This window comes from Alosa alosa, chromosome 15, assembly GCF_017589495.1.
Source record: "Alosa alosa isolate M-15738 ecotype Scorff River chromosome 15, AALO_Geno_1.1, whole genome shotgun sequence".
Classification (NCBI taxonomy): domain Eukaryota; kingdom Metazoa; phylum Chordata; class Actinopteri; order Clupeiformes; family Clupeidae; genus Alosa; species Alosa alosa.
In genome coordinates this window covers 369,913-386,018 of record NC_063203.1, presented here as the reverse complement: position 1 = coordinate 386,018, position 16,106 = coordinate 369,913, and positions in this window count along the sequence as shown.

Below are 16,106 nucleotides of genomic sequence, written 5' to 3'. Positions count from 1 at the left end.
TCCGATAGGTCTGTAGTTTTGAGGAAGAGAGGGATAAATCCCAGACTTTTTAAAGGGTTCACACAGACAGTTTTCAAATAATCAGGGACATTACTATTACACAAATAACTGTTAAAGATGGAGAGCAGAGGTGAAGTGTCTGCTTTCCTGTCATAAAAAAAGACATGCAGGTTGCAAATAGTCAATATCCCCACTGTAGACTATAGGCCATGGCTATTCAACTAGTGGCCCGTTGGATTTTAACGAGGAGTGATGACTGAAGAATTTATGATATTGCTTGGTATGTTGATAATTTTGCTGATCAGATCATAAACGGCTACAGCAATGAACAGGAATGACTGATGAATTGTTAGATATTTGTATTGTGCCTCCATCAAGGGCTTGCGATTTGTCCGGTTATGTTGATGATTGGATCATAAATAGCCACATCAACGAAGTGGAATGACCAAAGAATTTGTTGGTAGTTGTTGGCAGAGAATGCCTGATACCACTGTTGAGCCTTCTGGAGGGGCCGTGGGTCTAATTCAATAAACACCCATGAAGGAAGGTGCCTGCTTGATAGTCCCGGTGAAATACTTTTGAAGGCTGTTCTGTTGGTGATCCTTTTGCCCACAAAGGTTGATTTGTTAGATTTTGTTTTTTTTAACGGGAAATAGGCTTTGGTGTAGATTGGCCGCTGTGTGAAATCCCCTTCCAATGTCACCAGATTAGTAGTAGCCATAAGGCTGCCCGTGACCAGCCAGCAATATAGGTTTTAACCTGAGTAATTAAGATCAATGGCAGTAGGCAGTGTAATTAATCAGTGAGGCAAAGGGGCTCAAAATCTTATTACAAATGTATTCTATATATAGTCACAATTCACAGTTAAAACATACAAACACTGTAATAAAACAAGGCGAGACCACAGCCAGTAATACCGCAGCCAGCCACCAGCAGCGCCAGATGCCCCACAGCAGTTCCCACAGTCAGCACAGCAGTAGACAAGCAAGCAAGCAGGCGAGTAAGTAGCTTCCGTGTTCACCCGGCCTAGCCTAGCCAAGCAGTACCCGCACGGCAACCCACAAGTGTTCCTAGAGCTCGATACCGTCCCATAAGTCCTCCACAGATCATAGGCTACTCAGCTCTCCACCTCGATCACCAGCAGCGATGCAATCGTTCCGATTGCTGGGTGCAGACCAAATCTGCCACCCGGAGTATAGCTTGTGAATTGGGAATTGCTCTGCTGTGTGTTCGGCTGGGTAGGCCACCTCTGGCTCGGCCTCTGTGTCTTGTGCAGTTCTTCACCTGACTTGTTCCCTTGGGCCTCTGCCTGTTGGCCCTGCAAATATAGGGAGGCAAACATTCCCACACACCTGTTCCCCCTCATTAAATTAAGCAGCCTCCTTCCTATAGGTTTGATTGTTGAGTCCTTGAGTTTGTTAATTGTCAGTTCATGATTTGGAACAGCTGTGACGGGAGTATCAAAGTCCACACGTGAAAGCAAAACAAACACACAGCACACAAGACACAGATAAGTGCATTAAAACACTACAAACGTGAATACATGATATTTTGCACACTGTGACATCAACACCAGAATTGTTCTGTGGTCTTCCAAATGTTGTATCTGTCTGCATTGTCTTTGTCACAACACAACACGTACTGTATACTGCTGGAACATGATGACAGAGAAACCATTGCATCCAGGGAGATCTCCAAGCTGACAGTGACTTATGTTTCAGCTGTCTGGTAGCTCTGAGTATGAATACTCACTCCCACCTTATAAGGACAGCCAGCCTTGAGGGTCCTGTTCTCTCATAGACTTGTGCTCGGCTCACAGAGTACCTCAGAGCTGAATATATTGAAATAGTTAATTGCAATGCTATCACCATTAAAGTGGTTGCAATAGCTTTGTATGTAGGTATATATTTAGTTATTACAGTGGGGAGTGCAAAAGTGAAGTTAGTAACAAGTCAAGGGAATGCAGTCAATGTGTGCATCACACCATGTATTTGTGTCACCCAGGGGACAGCTGGGAACAGAGAAGCTAATACAAGCATGAAGACAGACAGCTGTCAGAAGAAGGTGGTCATAGGTGTTTACAGTGCCATCGGGACTTTCATGTATTATACCTTGACTTGATCATGAAAGTGCTTTCATAGAAATTGGATCTGGTTCCAATAGGTGCATTGTTCTCAAAATATTGTATGACATCTTTCAGTTCAATTACTCAGTAACAATTATTCTAGTAGTGACATCATGGCCTCAAACATATGATATTTAATCATCTTATGTTATGAAATGAGAAGGGGGTAAAAGCACTTGGTGCCCATTGAGACACATGAGACATGTCTAATCAGATGATTTTCACAAAAACCACACAAAAAGAATCATCATCAACACATGAATTCACTGAATTACACTGAGAACATACTGTCACACTGGGTGTTTAGAGGTCAATGGACACTCTGAAACAATGCTGAGTCAGTACAATTTGAGCCTGGGGATCCTGGGAAGGCGGAGAGCCCAGCACTAAACATAGCCGTTAAAGTACCAGATACTCTGCCTCTATTTTCAATGGGGGGTTCAATTACAGACACAAGCACTGACAACTACATACGTTTCCTGACTAAGTGTGTTCTTTTATATATTAAGTGATTTATTCAGGTTGGTTTTACTTAAAAAAAAATATATATTTAATACCTATAATTTATTACATACAACGATACAATTACAATTGAATACAATTGTATTTCTAGAGGAAAGGTATTTTATACATAAGAGGGTGGTTTATATATTGAATACATTGATCTGTGAGTGTGACAGGTTGTAATGTTGCTTGATCTTTGCATGAAAAGGGTTTTGTAATGTTTAACTTTATTATGACCGCCGCGCAGCGAAGCGGCGGTCATATAGGTTTAGTCAGATTTGTTTTTTTTTTCTTTTTTGCATGTCCAAATTTCCGTCAAGGATTCCCGGGACACTGAAAGACCGGGGTACACGGAACTTGGTGGGCATGTAACCCCACATAGACAGCATGGAACCATCGTTTTTCTTTTGATCTGTAGCCCCCGCTGTACTGGACCTCCCGAAAGGAGGGTAGGGCAGACACAGTTTTCTGTGAATATCTTGAGAACCGTGGGGCCTAGGATGACCAATTTTTCCTCGTATGTTTGCCTCCAGGGGTCATGTTAACCCATTCCATGTGCACACATGTGCATAAACAGATACACACGCACACACATACATTCACAGTAATCATACGTATGACACATACTCACACAGTAGACATATGTACGCATGCATGCACATGCACAAACACACATACGCAGGCAAACACACACGCACGCACACACACACACACACACACACACACACATAAACAAAAATGTGTACACGCACACATGCACACAATTCAAGAATTTCTCAGAATTATGAACAGGCAAGATGGGGGTGGGGTTGTATAAAATGAATTTTACATGTGAAATCTATGAACTAATCATGTTTTGGTACTTGTTGTCTAGCAAATACCAGTGAGAATTGAGTGTGGATAATGCAATTTAGTGAGACAGTTAGAATCATATAGGCCTTTCAGCGTGATTTATTTTTGTGGAAAAAATGTGCTGGACTGGGCGGTGGTCATATTTTGTACCGCTCTGCGTGGTACATCTAGTTTTTTTTTCTTTTTGTTAGTTACATTCTGTTTAGATACATTCGGAATGAATCAGCGACGTGCAGTAGAAGTAGCAGGCCTAGCCTGTCTGCGTCATGATATTTCAATGGTCTCTGTCCCTGAATTTCATTCATGACCACAAAATAAGTTAATTTTGCCAGCCGCTATTCTTTTGCATTTAGGTCACTTTGTGGGGTTTCCATTGATTCTTCATCTATCAGCAGTGTGCTCAAAACCTGCTTTTTTCAACATTGCGCTGCTTTCACCCATCTGATAAATTCCATCATGACAAGTGTCAGAGCATCAAATCAAGCTACCAAAATTTCTTGCTTGAACATGCACAGGAATGCACATTGCACATGCATGGAATTTAATATTCCGAAAACGGCATTTTCCGACTAATGTGTTTAAAATATTGTTGTTAAAAGAGGCATGTGCTAGATGTGCTATTCCGGTTTTTAGTATTCAGAATATGAGCTTAATCTGGTTATGGCAGCTGTAATAAGGTGTTTATATGACTCATGCACAATCGGACTATTGTCATTATTCCAAATAATCCCAGAATATGGTGTGCATGGAAACATAGTCAGTGATCAGGCAGTTTTAGTGGAATGTTGGGACCATTTGTCAAAAAGATTGTCAGGGATGCAAACAGGTAAGGGGTGAAAAATAGTTGCTTTACATGCTCATTTCTAGTCATCCATACAATCCACAAGTATATTTATAGCGTCCATTCGCCTCAATGTATAACCTACACTTTTCAAAGTTTATATCTCTTCAGCTGCTTCTTTAGCTGTCTCTCCCTCAGAACATTAGTGTTTTATCTTGTTCTCTGATGTTAACATAGAAAGCATGCAACTTTGGTCTATCAATAAATGCTCAGATTTTCCAGTTATTTTCCAAGTCCATTTACAACCTTGTAATTCGGCTGGTAGATAAAACGGCACATTGACTACTTACAACAGGTTTCAACTATTTTCTGAATCTCCAACTCAGAGTGGTTAGATAGATAGATAGATAGATAGATAGATAGATAGATAGATCCATCCATCCATCCATCCATCCATCCCCGAGGGGAAATTCAGGGGGGGTCTCAGTAGCATACAGACATCACACACAACATGCACTTACAGCAGAAATAGTAAATATAAGTATAAACATATAACCAAACTCCACTATACAATAGAGACAGTAGGAGATAAGAAAAACTAACAAAACTAAATACTAAATATACTATATAAAATAAATGTAAAAAATCCAGTGTGCTTGAGGGTGATCAAGCATGGGACGCTTGTAGTGACAGGGCCTGTAGTTCTGTGTGCATGGTGAGGTGCTCAAGAGAGTGAGTGTCATGGTGAAGGTGCAAAAAGTAGTCCAACATTAGTCCAACAGTGCAATAATAAGGTCTAGAGACCAGCATAAATAATATGGACAAATCGGAGAGTAAAGTATAATGTAGACAAGGTAATATAAAAAACTATGTCAGTGCAAGAACAGGTTGAGGTAATAGGGTTACAGCCATTCAGTATTGTAGCATAAGCCATTGATCATGTGTGCTAATATAGCATGAAAAACAGTGTAGCAGGAAAACAGTAGTAAAAACATTAGGCTGTGGACATTAGTAAAACAGTAGTAGAGCAGTAGTGGGTCAGTACTCAAACATGGAGAGGGTGGAGAGACAGACAGACTAAGCAGAGAAGTCTATCTCTCCTCTTCCCTTTAGTGAAGCATTGAACAGTTCAATGGCCCTGGGGACAAATGACTTCCTCAGCCTTTCAGTTGTGCATGGTAGTGAGCGAAGTCTCCAGCTGAGCTCTTTTGCTTTTTAATAGTGCTGTAGAGTGGATGGCATTCATTGTCCAAGATGTTGATCAGTTTGTTCAGGGTCCTTTTGTCAGATATTGAAGTGATGCACTCCAGTTCAGCTCCCACTACAGAGCCAGCCTTCCTTACCAGCCTGTCAAGTCGCCCAGCATCCTTCTTCTTCCTCCCCAGCATACCACTGCATAGAAGAGGACGCTGGCCACAACAGACTGGTAGAACATCCTGAGGAGCTTGCTGCACACATTGAAGGACCGCAGCCTCCTCAGGAAGTACAGCCTGCTCTGCCCTTTCTTGTAGAGTGCGTCAGTGTTGGCTGGCCAGTCCAGTTTATTGTCCAGGTGGAGACCCAGATACTTGTAGGTACTTACCACCTCCACATTGACCCCATCAATGGAGACTGGTAGCAGAGCGGGCTTAGACCTGCGGAAATCCACCACCATCTCCTTGGTCTTTGAAGTGTTGAGTTGAAGGTGATTGAGTTTGCACCATTGCACAAAGTTCTCCACCAGGCTCCTGTACTCCTCCTCTTGCTCGTCCCTGATACACCCCACAATTGCAGTATCGTCAGAGAACTTCTGCATGTGGCATGACTCGGTGTTGTAGCAGAAGTCAGATGTGTACAGGGTGAACAGGACTGGAGAGAGCACAGTTCCCTGTGGTGCTCCGGTGCTGCTGATCACAGTGTCAGAGAGACAGTTCTTCAGTCTGACGAACTGCGGTCGCTCGGTCAGGTAGTCTGTAATCCAGGTTACCAGGTGAGCGTCCACACCCATCTGCAAGAACTTGTCTCCCAGTCTGAGGGGTTGGATGGTGTTAAAAGCACTTGAGAAATCAAAGAACATGATTCTCACAGCACTTTTCCCCTTGTCTAGGTGAGAATGTGTCCTGTGTTGAAGATAAGTGATGGCATCGTCCACGCCCACGTTCTCCTGGTATGCAAACTGTATTGGGTCTAGTGCATGGCGTACCTGGGGTCTGAGCATACCTAAGACCAGTCGCTCCAGTGTCTTCATCACATGTGACGTTAGGGCGACAGGCCTGAAGTCATTAAGCTCACTGGGGTGTGGCTTCTTAGGGACGGGGGTGAGACATGATGTCTTCCACAGTGTTGGAACTTGTCCGAGATGTAGACTCCAGTTGAAGATGTGCTTCAGTGGCTCCCCCAGTTCAGCAGCACAGGCCTTGAGTAGCCTTGGACACAGTCTGTCAGGCCCGGCTGCCTTCCGAGGATGAAGTTTTTTTAAAAGATAACTTACTTCGGAAGCTGTAATGATGGGGGATAGAGGGGAGTGGAGGGGGAGGAGGAGGAGGGGTGCTTCTGAGAGGGTTGTCGTGTGGCTCGAGACTGATGGCCGTTGGCTGAGGCCATTGTTGCCGCACTGCTCGTGGTCACCATGTGGGGGAGAGGGCCGAATGGCTGATCTGCAGTGATGGTGGGGGTGGGGGAGTGCATCTGGGGTCTGTGTGTCTGATGGCTGTTGACTGAAATTGTTGTCACCTCATTGTTCGTGGTCGCCATGTGGGGGAGGGTGCAATATCCAGTGATGGTGGGGGTAAGTGTTGCACTGGTAATGAGGTGGGGTGGGGGCTGGGGGATGACCACCTCCTTGATGTCCCTGTCAAGGTTGCCAGAGTCTTGGACAGCTCAACAGGCACAGGCAAGGAGGCATCAGGCGGGGGCAGGGCGTGGGGTGATGGGGGCTCAGATCGTTGGATGTTCCCGGGATGCAGAGCTGGAGAGACTGGGAGACTGGGAGGTGGGGGTAGGGCGGGCACGCAAACAAGAGCAGTACCATGAGCTGGTGCAGGGCAATTGAACCTGTTGTAAAAGTGGTTTAGCTGGTTCGCCCTGTCCAGGTCTCCCTCCACAGAGCTGCTGCTCTTCTTAAGGCCAGTACATAACCGGTACACTGGAGTGATAGACCCATGGAGCCCATTCGCATTGAGCCGTATACAGTATGTTTGAGTTAGAGTCTTGTTGATGTCAATGAATACGTCTATATCATGTTTCATTTATATAATGAGAACACAGCTTTCATAAGTAGTACAAATATGTGTTTACTTCTGCTGTCTTCGCTAGGTATTGTTAAATTGCACAAGAGTACACAGTCATGAACTCCCATTCAATCTCCATTGACAATGCTCTCCCTTGTCCCACCTTATAAGCTCAAAACCTGAAACCCGATAGTGGCATTTCCTTCTTTGTGATGTTTATTGCAGAGCTGTGAGGGCTGGTGTAAATTTTGGGGGCGTATCGAAGGTACCCACACCACGTATTATGAAAAATCAGAGCTCTGTTTAGATGGGCCTGTTTTAAAGTGATAATTTCAAGTTGTGGGATTTGCATATGATGGGAGGCAACAATGGTATTTAATATTCACTGTATGTCTGTTTTACATAACAAACTATGCCAAGGTAAACAGAGATTTAAATAATTAATTCATAACATTTATAATGTTCCAAATGAATAATACTATAAATACACAGGTTCCTTAAAACTATCAAATAGTATCAAGTCTAAGCAAGTTATAGATTTGGAAGCAGTTGTTAAGCTGCTGAAAGCCTCAAGTGAAATAATGTCTAACTGTGAAAATGTGCAGGTGTACGGTACCATACCATAGTGTAGATCACTGGTTTTATTTCTAATTCAGTCAATCTTGTGAAAATGTTTTGACAGGACCTGTGAGACAGAAACTGTGGATTATATGTATTGGTGTTCTGAGAAATAGCCTGTTCTCTTGTTTATTTGCCAATTGCACTCTTTAAGTCTGCTTGAGTACACAGGTGTCATCTGAAAACTGAGTAAAATGTTTTATGCAAATGCACTACTCAGATTGTCTAGGAGATTATTAAGGGAATCAGAGTTTGCACAAGAGAATTCCATTGAGAATAAAAAACTTTTAGTCTGGATGGATGGATTAACTTTATCAGTCCCCAAAGAGCAAACTAATTAGTTACCATGGACAACATATCATGACAACAACAACAACAACATGTACAGTACAATGTCTAACATACAACAATAAATAAATAAATAAATAAATAAATAAAAGGTACCAGCATAGGCACTGAGAGAGCGCAATAGCCAATAGTCAGAGATAGGGTGACAAAAGTGTCCAAAGATGATATGCAAAATGCAATGTACAAAATTAACTATGCCATCTCTGGCAGTGCCATAATGCTATAGCAATCTGTCAATACAACAATAAAATGGGCTATATAATAATACAATGTCAAAACAGTACTAATAAAATCAATGCTGGCTGTTCAGTCAAATACTACACCGCAACATTAGTCGGCAGTTATTGTATAAAAATCTAATTGCTGCAGGAACAAAGGACCTGGATGTGGGGCATTTGGGTAATAGGAGTCATTGAGTCCTACCACTTTTTCTTACAAAGATGCTATGCAGAGGGTGGTCTCGACAGAAGATCCTTTTTTTCTCTTAAAATCAATGATGAGCTCTTTTGTCGTATCTACAATACAAAAAAGGTGAGCTTCCTCACACAAATGTACCTTCTTTGAGTTGATATATCGGTGCATCATGTTCTCTTCTCCTCCTTTCTTTCACATTCTGAAATATCATTTTTGTATTTAAGAATGATTTCCTAATATATACAGTTAAGAACGAAATTATTCATACCTGTGAGGGACCGAGGCGACCACCCCACGTTTAGGGAGGTGCGCCACTGGATTAGGTGGTGCGAGGGAAGGCAGGAGACAGCAGTTCCATACAAAAATATAATTTAATTTGTCCATAAGCAAACAGGCATATCCAGGAGCACAATAGGGGTCCAAAATATGAATACAGGGTTCTTCAGTCGACAAACAAACACGTACCATGCCATTAAACTAGGCACCCGGAACCTACTCTTTTAGGCTCCCTGTCCAAACAAGGCCACCTTGTAACTTTGGACCTCACACTCAAACCTTGCCTCACAACAAGCAAGGTTAACTTAACATTAAACAAACTCTATGACTTCCCTGATTTCTGGACCTCAAGCTCTTCCGCATGTCTCCCTGGTTCTCCTGTGTTTCCAGTCTATTGTATCTCTCTCCTGTGTGAAATAAGCCTGCCATTAAATAGGCTACGATTGGGGATTAACATGGTCTAAGGCAGGACCTTTCTTGATGCACTTGCAGCAGTTTGAAGAATCAGACGTCAGAAATGTAAGTGCCAAACACGCTTGCCTTTATTGGCCTACAGGCTACTGCTTGTGCTAACACGCAAAGATATCTATTTACCTATTGCATCTGCCAGTGCCTATTTATCTAATCACACACTCAAGTCGCCGACATTTGATAGGTCATTAAGTGTTAACTGTAGGCTAGGCCTATACTTTTGTAAAAGTGTTTAATGGCAATAATGCCCTAATGTAATGTTAAGAATACTTTTCATTTATGGTTCATCAAGCTTAGGCCTAGGCTACTCACTAAACACTCGTCGCATCTAGGCTACAGGTAGCGATATTCTGATGACATGTATGACCACTCAACCAGTCAAGCATTTGTTGTAAAATATTGAAATTATGGGAAGTTTACAAAGCTTAGCCTTAGGCTAAACTGTATGCTTCTTTCGTCCCCCATGCCTGTTTTATTCGTCCCGATCAGGAGGGATAATAAAACATTGCGCACGTTCCACTTTTGCTTAAATAATTCCTGAACGCAGGGCTGGACTGGCCATCTGGCATACTTTTTTCTTTTTTTTTTTTGGCCGAGCCGGTCTTTTTAAAGTTAATTTTCCATAGTAGCGCGTGACAACAAAATAATATGCCTGCGTTCTGTTCCCAGAGCTTTCTCTGTCTATGATCTGCAGCGTTTCTCAAATTATGAGCCTCCTCGACAAGTAGATTGCTGGTCTATGAAGCCATGAATTTAAATTACGCCCCACTTCTGTCTGTTAATTTGTGGCACAATTGAATGATATTATAGAACCGTGGACCGAGAGGTTTCCCCGATTAGGAAATACTCCTCAATTCGCAACTTTTTGTAGGCCTAACAGAGGTAGCCTAAATATTGTGCCTATGGCGATGTCCGCTTAAAAAAAAACAACATTTATTTCACTTGTCTCGCTGGATTGAACGCAGAATGTGGGCTGTTGCACAAATAGATGAATGAGGGAGGGAGATTCCGTTAACAAAAACCTAAAGTTTTGGATCAAAACTAACATAAACACAAAACAAACACAAAACAATCAGTAGTACCTAGCTTGAGTGGCTGCAGCCAACAGCCAGGGATAGGCATGTCTGATACATGTATTTAAAATACAAATTTGTATTTTATTTAGTTGCGAAAAAATGGCATCATATTTTGCATCAAAATACTTTATAGGTTTGTAGTTTAAAAATACTGCTAAATACTTTTGGTAAAACCAATAACCTACTTTTGGTGATGTGATTATAAAAGTGCAAAACAATGAATGCAGCACTGGTGCTGACTTGTAATTTGCCCAGAGTTGTTGTGATCAGAATATTGAGATTCAGGCAGATAAGTAACATGTAGGTTGCTCACACACACAATACACTCCCTCATACCAACCTCAAGTTTCTTGAGAACTTTAATCATCCAATCGGAAGACACGGAACCGGTTATGTGGTCGCCCTGCAACAAGTTACCCCACGTGAAAATGTAATTAATAATTTGCCCACACTTGTTGTGATCATAATATTGAGATTTAGGAAGATGAAATTGCTCACATACACAATACACTCCTTCATACCACCCTCAAGTTTCTTGAGAACTTTAAAGAAAATAAACAAATAGACAAAAAAGCAGGTCAAATTATTTTAACAGCTACAAAAATAGATGCGCATAGATATAAGTTATTGTGGGGGAAAATGTCTTGGATGAGTATATTTGTATCTTCATTTAATAGAACAGAATAAAATGGATTAATGTCCCCATGATGGAATTTGTTTTAGCCCAGGGACAGACAACTTAGATAATTAACTTTAATATGTTTGTATTATCTTATTCACATACAAAGAAATTTTATGTGAGAGTAAGGTATTTGTGTTTTTTTTTGGTGTTTGTGTCTGGTTTCCCTAATGTATTTGTGCTAATTTCACATCTTGAGCCTGTTTCTGTTTATCTGGATGTTTTGCCTCATGCCACCCTTGAATTAATCAGTGCCTCACCAGTGCCACCCTTGTTAAAAATGTCTAGTATCGCCACTGTATCCAATTTACGTTCTTTATTGTGTTTACTTGTAATGAATCAGATTTTAGCGTGCAAAATAGCATACATTGAATGGTCATAATAATGTGATTAAAAGCGGACAAAAATGCAACCAAGTTATGAAACAAGACGTTGCCAGAATAGTTTGCCATTATCTTTGCTAAGTGATGGCTATATTGTATTAGGCCTATGAGGTAAAAACAAAGAAAGGAACATGTGGTTTAGTCTGTGCTGCGTCAAAATCTGTAGGCTTATATGTTATTTAAGCCTACACATTTCCTCACTTTCTTAGCCCACTCAACCTCTTTCTTATCTTCAAACGTCTTCTTAAGTGACACAGACATAAACGGTGCAACAATCTAATCTTAAATAATTATTATTTATGTCTGTGTGTGGTATATAGCCTACTTGGGATGCTTACATGCGGATGTCAAAGTTTTTCTATTTTCATATTGATGTGAATTAAAGTGTAGATCCGAAGTTTAAAGCCTAGCTGTGACGTGCAGTCACCTGACATCACCATCAAATTAGAGGATATTTCAGAACTATTAACGTGGACAACTCCCCTTAAGAGTATCTTAAGAGCAGTGCACGCGCGTTCACGCTACGAGTATCAGTATGAAGATGAATCGTAGAAAACCCACGTAAGAGCGTTTCTCCGTCGTTATCGGGAAACTGGGCCCAGGTCTCTTAGCAGACTGCCTGATCTTTTCCACTAAAAATCTCAATGTAGCCCCTTGTTTTAGTGTTTTTAGTGTTATCGTTTAAGTTCACCATACATTTCTATAGCTAATCTCCACATTATGGATGGTGTTTTGGTGGTTGAAATTTTCACTCCATCTCAAAATTGATCACTTGGTCATCTTGGATGCTGATCATGGATCACTCTTCTCCAAACATGCACAACTCAGCTAAACCTTTATAAGGGCACACCTGGTCAAAGAATTTAGCTTTCGCTGGATTTTTTTTTACCCAGGGACATGGCCTGAGATTGGCATAAAAAAAGAAGCATTAAATTCCAGTGTCACCATGTCCATTTCAATTGTGGGGGATAGAAAAGTATTTTTGGGGGATGTTTTTCAACCAGGGGGACCTGGTGACCTTCTCAAAGTAAACGGAAACACTAAAGCAAGAGGCTACACTGAGATTCTGGAGGAAAAGATCAGGCAGTGTGCCAAGAGACCTGCCCCAATAGGCATCATTGGGCCATTAAACCATACAATGATCCAAAACATACAGCTAAACAAGGCAAGAAATGGTAACCAGAGAACAATATCAACATTTTAAAGTGGCCCAGCCAGAGTCCAGACCTCAATCAGTCAAAAAAGTTAGCACAAGGCCAAAGTGATGACAAATAATCGTTCCTGCCTCAAAACCCAGATTGCTGCTAAAAAGGTGCGGTCTACAATCATTGTGAAAACATGGAGAGGCTTGGTAGGTATTATAAGAACCATTTCGAGAGCTTTGATGGCAAATAAAGATGTTTCCATTGATTATTTAAAAAAGGTGTGAATAATTTTGGACATGCCATTTTCATGAAAAGATTCACTTCTTTTTTTAATACCATGTTTCTCACACATTGTCTTACAAACTTTTAGCATGTGACAGTGTAATTTTCAGTCAGAACAAACATATTGATAAAGAGAAAATCAGCATTAAATCAATATTTGCCATATTTGAATAATTTTGTTCTTAACTGTATCTTCACAATCAAAATAGACAAGTGCTATTTTTGTGATATGTGCATCCTAGAGGCATTTCTTAATAAATGTTGGGAACAGGACTTTTTATCATAATTAAGGTATGCTGAATATGCTGAATCCCTGTTCCCAGACTGAGTTTTAATTAGTCCAGCCCTGAGATCTAATTAGCATTAACAAAATGGTTGCCAAAATGGCGATTTTGGGCACTTTCTTTGGGCAGGCATTGTTATACCATGTAAATAAATTAATATTGTTATTAATATTGTTAATAATGTGTGCATCTCAGAAATCTCCCTTGGCCAATAAATCAAGGGCACAGGCTGTGAATAAAATAGGGGGGAAATCTATTATTATGCCTATATGCTAATTACCTGAAAAAAAACATATTGCTGAAACTTTATGACTGAGCAGGCATATTTTGATGAACGAGACCTATGTTTTGAGGGTCAAGAAAGATGTCAAGTGATGAAATGTAAAGTTTAAAATTGTTAGTTAATCCTAAATTATACACACCAATCCATCTGGTCTGAATTTGTCTCAGAAGTTCTATCAATCTGCTATATGACCACATTTCTGCATCAGCAGAGACAAATGTTTTTGAAGATTAGATTGTTTCCTCTGTGAGTACATCAATGCCCCAATTCTTCAGCAATTCATGGTGCTTTCCAAAGACCTCAATTTTGTTGCATTTAAACGACCATTACACTACATTATACTAAAAGGAGTATCACAAACAAAGTCACAGTCGAGCTGCCTGTGGTTTGGCAAGCTTAACTTTATATGTTATAACGTCCACTAAACATAAGTCATACCTTAATTCTATCACTTGAAATATGAACATATTCCCAACAACTAAGATGAGATTATTGGCTATGTTATACCAGAGGTTAAAGCAGAGCAATCAAGGATCTCTGATTATAAGTTCCACAGTTAGCTAGTTCTTAAGCTAATGCTATTACATTGCAGGTTATGGTAACTTAGTGTGTTATCTACGAGCTAAATTCATCCTCTACACTGGGGTATTGGAAGCGAATTAGGTTGGTAATGTATGTAGTTTTGGCATGAGTTACAAATACATATTTCTTCATTACTGTTGTGTTAGTAAAATGATTGAATGCCCTGTGAATTAATAACTAGATGAAGAATAACTATATATTAACTAATGCTTCGTGAGGTTGGTCCTGGCCCACATCAAGACCTGCTTACCACCCTCACTGGACCCTTTTCAATTCGCCTGTATACCATCAGAACAGGAGCATGGAGGATGCCATCTCTATGGCACTTTATTCCGCCCTGTCCCACCTTGATAATAGCAAAACCTATGTGAGAATACTGTTCATTGACCTCAGTTCAGCATTCAACACCATCATCCCCTCCAAACTGATCACCAAGCTCAGTGAACTGGGCATCAATACCTCCCTCTGTAACTGGATTCTGGACTTCCTAACCAACGGACCACAGTATGTTAGGTTAGATAACCTCACCTCCTCAAACCCTCACCCTGAACACCGGCGTACCACAGGGCTGTGTGCTCAGCCCTCTCCTTTACTCCCTCTTCACCTACGACTGCCCACCTGTACATGGCTCTCACACCATTGTCAAGTTTGCAGCAATGATTGGTCTCATCAGCAACAACGATGAGACGGCCTACAGGGAGGAGGTCCAGCAGCTAACATTGTGGTGCACCGACAACAACCTGGCTCTCAACACCAACAAGACAAAAGAGCCCAATGAGCGCATTTTCATTCCGAGAATAAAGTGTTTTGAATCAGTTTATTGCCCAAATTCCATTTATGCCAATATTCCGTTTAATCGGTTTACATGCAAATAGAATGTCACATTTTGAACATATTCCTGTTTACATAGCAATCAACATTATTCCGAATAAGTCAGCGATGCAGCCCACAAATAGGCTCCCAACGTCATAACATAAATCTCCACTGATGGAATTCCCTCTTTTGGCTGAATAATACAGCATCTTCAGGGTCTTCCATCTGTATTTCACTTGTTCAGGCGTATGTCGATAGCCAGCCTCATTATGTTTTTTACAAATCTTTTTAAAAACGTCGCTGACGACATTTTCTCCTGTCGATGAACTCCATGACGAAAGTGTGCATGTTGTGTCGCCATGATTAGGAAAGTGCATGAGAGGCAATTGATTCATTTAATTCTAATTCTGTGCGAATTGAGCATGTGCAGGCCTACAACACTCTTCCTTCTGGGAGCATATTCCGTTTAAGGTGTTTTCATGACCCAATATTCCGTTTAAAACAGGCATATGCTAGGGTGTGCAAACGGTTTATTAGTAAACCGAATATGGCCTTTTTTGGTTTATTTCAATCAGAATAAGGCGTTTACAAGACACACACATATTCGGTTTATTCCCAATAAACTGATTCGAAACTGTTTATTGGCTGCATGGAACCACGCTCATTGTAGACTTCAAGAAGTCAAAAGCTAGCACACACACACCCATCTTCATCAACGGGACTGAGGTGGAGCGTGTCACCAACTTCAAGTTTCTGGGTGTCCACATCTCTGACCTCTCTTGGACCCTCAACACCTGTACCCTGAAGAAGGCTCACCAGCATCTCTTCTTCCTGAGGAGACTAAAGAAGGTTCACTTGTCTCCTCAGATCCTGGTGAAATTCTACTGCTGCACCATTGAGAGCATCCTCACCAACTGTGTCACAGTATGGTATGGCAACTGCTCTGCACTGCACTGCAGAGGGTGCCTCCTTGTCCGTGCC